This window comes from Protopterus annectens, chromosome 7.part0 (genome assembly GCF_019279795.1).
Source record: "Protopterus annectens isolate FY-2018-M chromosome 7.part0, PAN1.0, whole genome shotgun sequence".
In the NCBI taxonomy this organism is placed as follows: Eukaryota; Metazoa; Chordata; order Ceratodontiformes; family Protopteridae; genus Protopterus; species Protopterus annectens.
Window position 1 is genome coordinate 720193400 of NC_056739.1, and position 10000 is coordinate 720203399.

Genomic DNA, 10000 nt, shown 5'->3' on the forward strand with positions numbered 1-10000 from the left:
ATCTGTTCCACAAAATAGCGGAATACCCTGAGGTAGTGGGTGCTATAGACTGCACGCACATACACATCAAAGCACCACCCGGTGAGCGGGGTAGGGTCTACATAAACCGTAAGGGCATCCCCTCCATCAGCTGCAGGTTGTGTGCGATGCCCAGGGCATTATAATGAATGTGTGTGCTGGCAGCCCTTGAAGCTATCATGACTCCCACATCTGGCATATGATGCAGCTGTACCAGTGATATGCCAGTGGAGACATCCCATATGGCCATCTAGTGGGGGATGCTGTTTACGCACTGGAGCTGTGGCTGATGACACCCATCAGAAATGCACACACACCTGAACAAGATCTCCATAATGAGGCACATACACAAACCAGAATCATAAAGGAGCGTGTTTTTGGAATCCTCAAGTCAAGGTTCCGGTGCCTGGACATATCCAGTGGAGCTTTGCAGTACTCTCCAGCTACATGTACCCAAATTGCCATTGTATATGCCATACTACACAATATGATCCTGCGGAAACAGCTGCAGCAGGAACAGCACGGGGCAGGGCCACACAGCCCCCCACCATTGCTAAGGCCAGCACAGGCACAGAATGACTCGGAGGAAGAACAACCTGAGCCTGCCCCTGTAGGCAGAAGGAGGCATGCCCAGTATGCCCAGGCCTTGGCAAAGAGGCAACGCATAGCACATACACTGACACAGTAGGAACCCAGGGAATGACACCTCTCTCTGACTCACACATACAATAAATGGGATGCCAAACATGAAACTACCTGTGCTTTACCATGTATAGGGAGTGCACTATGTGCATCCAACATAGTCAGCCCTTCAACACCATCCTCAATACGGCACAGCCACAAGGCAAGTCACTCTCCCTATCAATTGCTGAATGGAGTAGTATGTTCTGCTACTTGTATCTGTGGTACAAATGTGAGCATGTAAAGGAATAGAGTGGCTAAATGGGATGGAAGCAGATAGTAGACACCTATATGGGCAGCATGAAATCCATAACAAATACTGGTGTCAACACAGTAGGCAGTACTAGACAAAGTGACAAATCCCACAGCAGAACATGTGGTGGGCCAAATCTGTATCCATAGGATACACACATGCATGTCAGTGAGGCTCCCATACCCAACAACAGTCTCAGCCATCAGGACAGATGTAGATGACCACAAAGAAAGGCTGTTCTAAGGCTCTGATTGATGGCAATAGAGAGCATCCCCCTCCAGACCTACACAGACAGACTACTACAGGTCAGGCAGTGGGATGTTAGTTATGAAGGGTAAGAAATCTGAAACTGAAATGTAGGTCAGTAAAAGATCTGTACTGCACTGATATCCCTCTATTCTGCATGATAGATCAGAATACAGAATGAAATGGAAGCCAACAGAGTACCTTAAATTCCAGTACAGTCATAGCAAATGTTTACAGTTGTCAGGTGTGCCCCCCCCCCCCCCCATGATGCTATGTAGAAATGTAGTAACATGTACGTGTGGGTATAATAACAGTGGAGCACAGATTACCTGAGCTGGCCGAATTAGCAGGATAGATTGTTGCACATGTACTATATGCAGGGGTCTGTGTGTTAGGTTGTTGTGTGTTGTATATTGTGTGAAAGTGGTCAGCATGTAGGCATGGAAGGTTGTGTCCTGGTAGCCTATGGCCAGTACTGTTTATGACAGGGCCAAGTTCTAACAACTGCAGTGCCAAACACAATGCATCCCAGCAAGACCCAATCCAGCAGTAATCCATACTAATTGTTCGGATGTAATATCTGTCACCATCTGAAAGATGGACAAGGCATGAATGTAGGCCCAGACATACACACAGTATGCAGGTGGAAGAACCCTAGTCAGAGAGTGTATAAAATGTTACTGTCAAAAGGAAACACCTTTGGAATTGTACATACAGGTTAGCAGCACATTAGTTGTCTGTGTAGTATGGAATACTAATGTAGTCTGGCCAATCACTGGCAGACCACAAAAGGCACAGGTATAAAGTAGTGAGAAACTGCTGATGTCCCTGCACAAGCCAGCATAAGGGGAATGTCCCCGTATATCTGTGAGTCAGCTGCAAGAAGCTTCCATAGCACACATGCACTCAGCTCACCCCACCATCGGCCACAGATTCATCACAGGTCATATCCCTGCTGTTGAGAATGAGTACAATATGACCCCCACTTCTGTATGGGAATACCCACAGAATGAGCATGCTGAAGAGGTATCCCATGCAGGTGTGTCCCTAGCTGTAAGCAGCACCCTGCAAGCATCCACACCAATGGATTAATAAGGACAGAAACTATTGCCATTAACACCTTGCACACCTACCCTATCACCCCAGGGGAATCCAGTGGCTTGCAGCCTGGGACTGTAGGAGTGACAGAATGCACTGGCCTGCCACAGATGGCCTGCATCACAACCAAATGCCCTACAGTCCTTTGTCAAAGGCCTGTGTCTCACCCGTACTGCCAGTGTATGGTATCTCATGCAATCCCAAATAACGACATAACACAGTCCAAAGAACACAAATGCAAGGCCATGTCAACAAATCCCAGTAGAATGCCCACCATGTCCTTCTGCATGAACTGTGGATCAACCCCTAAATACTGCTGGGATGAAGTGATAACTATAGGGATACTTATCAGATATCACTTGCATAATGTTAGGAAGAGGATAGAATAATTGGGGGGGGGGGTATAACCATGGATGCCATGGAGTGTGTGAAGTCTGAAACACTGATGTGTACCCATACTATTCCTGCCTGCAAACACAGGAATGGGTGGCTACAAACCTGCTCATAAAGCACAATGTGAAGGGGAAATGACCAGATATATCAGCTCTGCCTCTGGGTAATCTGTGTGAATCTCTACAGCTGAGAGGTATGGCCACAGTAGGATATGGCCATTCTATCACATCAATAGATGTACAAGCATGGGATCCTCAGCCACCACAGTATCAAGCTGCTGGGCCATTTATACAGACCCATCAGCAAATGTCTGCAGCTCCCCCTCCAGAATGGCATGATTGTGCAAGAATATGTAGGCTGCAGACCACAATACTGGACACAGCTTCATTCATCTTGTATTCACCAGGAAATTACTGCAAGCAAATAAGTATATCTGTCAGTAGTTGACATAATGCATCACAGTGTAAAACAGTACATATGTCTGAATATCTCTGCTAACACCAAAACCATGTAGCAGAAGCATCACAGACACAATTAGTTACAGTATCCCACTATCCTTTGCCCATTATGACTCCATATTGTCAACCTATCTACAGATATCATGCAGAAACAGGTTGCTAGCTGTAGGTGTAGAACATAAATGCCTGCACTGGTGTACAACCTACCTGGAATGGATTCATACACTCATTACAGAAGGTCATACTGGGCATGCTCCCACACTTAGAGAAATGAAGCCGATGTCTGACAACAAAATTCAGAAGGGTCATACTGGGCATGCTCCCATACTTAAAATGAAGCCCATGTCTGGCAACAACAGTGGACTATACATATCTGTCAGTCACAGATGTCTGTGCACACACACCACATTGCACAGCAGCCATGCTTTGCGCACACACTGGATAGGAATGCACACATATATCCAAGGACAACACACTATAATAGGTCAAACATACACAAGCAGAGATGTGGGGAAGAGAGAGACAGACAGTGACAAAGAGCTTCCCATCATGAGGCCTGTCCCACCCACCACACATCTAATTGGCCAATATCACATGATGTGCCAATGTCTATCACTGTAGACATTTACTTCTGGTAGCCCTCAGCACTATAGTGTCTGTGGTGCTTGTGATAACTGTGTAACATGACAGTACAAGTCATTATTCATCTAGCAGTCGTATACACAATCCTGTCAAAGGTAAAGTTGTGTGTGACTTAGTGTTGTGTGTGTGTTTCTAGAGGAATGGATTATGGCCCATTCACACACACTGCACTTCCCATTGCCCTAGTTTAGATAGCCGGCTGACGCCAGTCACCGTGAAATACCCCTTTTGACAAAAAACATTCCTATATGCTCTGTGGAGTGTGCAATAACTGCATAATGCTATAGTGTGATGTACTAGCTAGGAAAAAGTTCTAATGCCAGACAGGGCAACTGTGAAACTCTGTTTGTGTGTGTAGGGAACAATGCTTTGAAGGCCATTCACAGTCACTATACCTTTCAGTGTCCTACTTTAGCAAGCCTGTTGATGTCAGTCACCTTGAAATACCTCCTTGGACAACATTCAACCCTGTAAGCTCTGTGGTGCATGCAATAACTGTGTAATACTGTAGTGTGATGTACTAGCTAGGTAGGAGTTCTAATCCCAGACATGGTAACTGTGAACTTTTGTGTGTGTGTGTGTGTGTGTGTGTGTGTGTGTGTGTGTGTGTGTGTGTGTGTTTGGGGATCAATTATTCTGAGGCCATTCACAGTCACTACACCTCCCATTGCCCTACTTTAGCAAGCCTGTTGATGTCAGTCACCTTGAAATACCTCCTTGGACAAAATTCAGCCCAGTGGCATGTGCAATAACTGTGCAATGATGTAGTGTGATGTATTAGGCAGTAGTTCTAATCCCAGACATGGCAACTGTAAAACTGTGTGTGTGTGTGTGTGTGTGTGTGTGTGTGTGTGTGTGTGTGTGTGTGTGTGTGTGTGTGTGTGTGTGTGTGTGTGTATAGCGATCAATGATGTTGAGGCCATTCATAGACACTACACCTCCCCTTGCCATACTTTAGCAAGGCAGCTGATGTCATTCACCTTGAAATACACCTTTGGAGAAGGGCTAGCTTTATAAGCTCCATGGCAGGTGTGATAACTGCATAATTCTGTAGGGTAATGTACTAGTTAGGTAGGAGTTCTAATCCCAGACATGGCAACTGGGAAACCCTGTGTGTGTGTGTGTGTGTGTGTGTGTGTGTGTGTGTGTGTGTGTGTGTGTGTGTGTGTGTGTGTGTGTGTGTGTAGGGATCAATGATTTTGAGGCCATTCATAGACACGACTCCTACCATTGCCCGACTTTAGCAAGGCTACTGATGTCATTCACCTTGAAATACACCTTTGGATAACGGCTATCCCTCAAAGCTCCATGGAGCATGCAATACCTGTGTAATGCTGCAGTGTGATGTACTAATTAGGTAGGAGTTCTAATCCCAGACATGGCATCTGTGAAACTCTGTGTGTGTAGGGATCAATAATTATGAGGCCATTCATAGACACTACACCTCCCATTGCCCTACTTTAGCAAGGCTGCTGATGTCATTCACCTTATAATACACCTTTGGATAAGGGCTACTCCTATAAGCTCCATGGCACATGCAATAACTGTGTAATGCTATAGTGTGATATACTAGCTAAGTAGGATCTCTAATCCCACACATGGCAACTGTGAAACTCTGTGTGTAGAGATCAGTGATTTTGAGGCCATTCATAGACACTACACCTCCCATTGTCCTACTTTAGCAAGCCTGCTGATGTCATTCACCTTACAATACACCTTTGGATAAGGGATATTCCTTTAAGCTCCATGGCATATGCAATAACTGCTTAATGCTATAGTGTAACATACTAGTTAGGTAGGAGATCTAATCCCAGATATGGCAACTGCAAAACTGTGTGTGTGTGTGTGTGTTTGTATGTGGGGGAATCAATGACTTTGAGATCATTCGTAGACACTACACCTTCCATTGCCCTACTTTAGAAAGCCTGCTGATGTCATTCACCTTGAAATATACCATTGGATAAGGGCTAATCCTATAAGCTCTGTGGAGCATGCAATTACTGTGTAATGCAATAGTGTAACACACTAGTTAGGTAGGAGTTCTAATCCCTGACATGGCAACTGTGTGTGTTTCTGTGTGTAGGTATCAATGCTTTTGAGGCCATTCACAGTCACCACACCTTCCATTGCCATACTTTAGCATGCCTGCTGATGTCAGTCACCTTGAAATACCTCCTTAGACAAGATGCACCCCTGTAAGCTCCATGGCATGTGCAGTAGCTGTGTAATGCTATAGTGTGATGTACTAGTTAGGTAGGAGTTCTAATCCCAAACATGGCAACTGTGGAACTGTGTGTGTGTGTGTGTGTGTGTGTGTGTGTGTGTGTGTGTGTGTGTGTGTGTGTGCGTGTGTGCGTGTGTGTGTGTGTGTGTGTGTGTGTGTGCTGTGTGGAGAGTAATGCTTTTGAGGCCATTCACAGTCACTACACCTCTCATTGCCCTACTTTAGCAAGTCTACTGATGTCATCTACCTTGAACTATACCTTGGAAAAAGGCTAGTCCTATAAGCTCCGTGATGTTTGCCATAAACGTGGAACAATGTAGTAGTAGTAACTACACAGCTATGGGTTTGAATCTCATCTGTGGCAAGTGTTTGTGTGTGTACCTTAAATATTGTGTCCCTATTTACAGCCAGTACACATCTCAGAGCCTGACATTAGCAGTCCTGCAGATATCATCTGTTGCAAATCCTATAACATGTCAGGTCAGTGGTGCATGTGGTAAATATGTAACATAATGGTCCGTAAAGGTTGTTCAATAGAGCTTTGACCCTCACCCCTGGCAAATGTGTGATTAGGGTAAAATTATTTTGGGGATTTCTCACCCACTACATCACCCAATGCCAGTATTTACAATGGCTGGTGATGTTCCTCACCTTAGAAGTACCTTGGGACAACATCTATCCAATAAGCTCTGTGGCACATGAGATAAATGCGGTACACTGTAGTAGCAATACATAGCTAGGTAGGGGGTTGAATCTCAGTTCTGGCAAGTGTGTTTGAGTATGTTTGACATCAGTATCCTGTGTGGAGGTTGCTGTGATTGTGTAATGACAGTATGCATTGTGGGGTGGGTTTTGCTGAATTATGACATTGAGGACCTACTATATGTCACAGTGTCCACCTTACAAGGACAACAGATGTCAAACAGCAGAGAGGCTGGTGTAGACAATCCATAGCCCTACATGTGACATTATGGATCAGTGAGCAATATAGGCAACCCTTGTATTACTCAGAGAACACTCTCCACCCATGTCTCATACACAAACACACTTGGCTTGCCCACAGATAGTAACCATGGTGTGATTGCAGTGAGCTACATGTCTATTGACCACAGCACTGCCACTGACATCAGAATGTACTGTGATGTGTGACATCTCCTTACCAAGTGTGTGTTATCCAGCAAGTAAAAGGACATGGCACCCTTTTCCATCCCTACAATAAGCAAATAATTGCTTACAGTGGTCCTTTGCTATGTTCCCCACTGGACGCCTGCAACAACTGTAGAGTCTGCAAATGTAACCCACAAAGGGAATACCATGCCTTATACACATGCCCTCTATGGACAGATGCCACTAACTCCACTGAATACCTGTATCACAATGTCAGTGTAGGTGTAGGCATGATCTCAGTTCCATAGCCAGGTCTCACCACATGAGGTCAGGAATGCCACATAAGATGATAACAATCTGTCCACACAACATGCCCCAGAGACCCCAAGTACACTTCCACACATCACAGAACATGCATGTGGGACATGTGCACAACCCAGAGACTGTTGATGCTATGGAATATAGATCACATACATGGCAAGCACTGCACAGCACTGGCCACCCACAATAGTAACCCAGATGAGTGGATGGTGAATACAATACCCATCTGTGTGAGCCAGTCCAGGGACTACACCCCTGAGCCACACTGGAGACCATTGTCATGTGGCCTGATGCCAAGATATTCCCTTTACCTAGCCTTGTACAGCCTTCTGGCACAGTAAACTACTACACACCTGTGAAGCAATGAACCCATGCATGTCAGTACTGGAAAGTGTGTGTGTCTGTGTGTGTGTGTGTGTGTGTGTGTGTGTGTGTGTGTGTGTGTGTGTGTGTGTGTGTGTGTTTGTGTGTGTGTGTGTGGAGATTAATGGTTTTGAAACCATTCACACTCACTACACCTCCCATTGCCCTACTGTAGCACACCTTTTGATGTCAGTCATCTTGAAATAACCCTTTGGCTATATATCAACCTGATAAGCTCTGTGGCACATGTAATAACTGCGTAATACTGTAGTGTAAAAAACTAGTTAGACAGGAGTTCTAATCCTACTCCTGCCAATTGTGATAATGTGTGTGATTCCCTGAGAGAGTGTGGTTGTGTCTTCCTTGATACCTGCCTTTGTGGACAGTCACATGTGCTACACTTCCCTTATCCCTCCTTTATCGCTGTTGCTGATGTTACTCACCTTCAAAGATACCTTTGGACAGTTCTCCAACATGTAAGGTCTGTGGCACATGCAATAACTCCATAACACTGCAATAGCAATACATAGTGAGGTAGGAGTTTGAACCTTTGCTACATCATTATATTGAGGAGGTACATGTCCCATTGTCAACATTACAAGGCCAACATTTTCCAAACATTGTAGAGATTCTTGTCGACAATCCTCAGCCATAAATGTATACAGCTGTGTGCAATTACTATGTGACAGTATGGATTAGTACACAATATAGACAACCGTCATAATGCCCAATTACCACTCACCACCCATGGATCATACACAAACATGCTTGGTACTTACTCTCCTACTCCCTTCCTTTCTTACTTTGTCTCTGTCTGACTCTCTCACTTTCTCTCTGGTGGATGTGGAGAAGTACACCTGCTTTGCTTAGGCAGCAGCTTGAGTTTTGTAAGTGATGCTCATGATCAGCTGATGGCCTGTGCACAAATTGCAAGCCCCCACTAGCTGATTGCATGTGAAACAGCTGTGGTATCATTCCTATAGCCAATTGCATGGAAACACACTCCTATAACTAAGCACTTCATGTGGCTGTTGGTCCTTTTCCTTCACTGTGAGCAGGACATCATGTGGGTGTTTGACAAACAGTATCACAGAGGGTAGTTGGATATACCTCTTACAACACACACTGTGGTGACAGGCCAACAAACAGGAGGGGGATGTTCCATACATGAGGACAGAATGTCAGTATTGCTCTTCTACATTTGAAGTAATGTTGTTTTAACAGGGTTTGTGTGGATATGGCTGTTCTACATGATTTAATATCTGTCATGACAGTGTTATATAGTTGAGGAAACTCTCACCTATAGGGCTATCTGCAGACTGGCCAGTGTTTGGAGTCTTACATGTGTTGTGTTACTCACACATTTCCTATCTTTAGAAATGCAGTAGCATACTCTGAGGATTGCAGTCAATACATGGTGACAGCCATGTGAGTTACTGAATTCATATCCCTAAGAAGACATATGGCACAACAAACCCTTTTACACCAATAAATGTATGGGTTATCACAGTAACATGTCAATATTGGCCCTGTGTTTGTGCCTCCAGCCACAACTCTGTCAACCTTTGTACACATGTCATGCAGTAAGAGGTGCATATGTTCAGTACATCATTATTTACTGACATCACACCCGATAACACGCCAGTGAGATATCAGACTGCAAGACATGTTATGTATAGTAGCCCTTATATTTGAGGACAAAACCTGGACATTCTGTTGTAGTGTGTACAGTAGTGAGGTCTGTGTACTTATGGTGATTGTTGACAGAGTGTGTATTGTGAATATGTACCTTAGCATGTGTACAGACTGTGCTAGATGTCATTGTTCTTGGTCCTGTTCTATGTGATGTTGCATGCTGCTGCAATGTATGGTACCCTACTGGTGTACATGTTTGTAGGGCCAGACCGACACATGTATGATACCACAGTCAGGCACTGGAATACACTGTGTATTGGCCCAGTATATGTAGAGTTAGTGTGTGTGGCACATATGAGGATGGTGTTGTTCACACAGTCCATGTACTGTAATATTAAGTAAGCTTACCATATGTGACTGTGGCTGTGTACAGATTGGTTGTGGGTATGCACTTGCACACAGGTGTCTGTTACTCCATGTTGTTACATGCCTGTAAAGCCAGCTATATTTGCAAGTACATGTGTATTTCCCCATATGAAATGTAGGCCAGTGTTGTGGCAG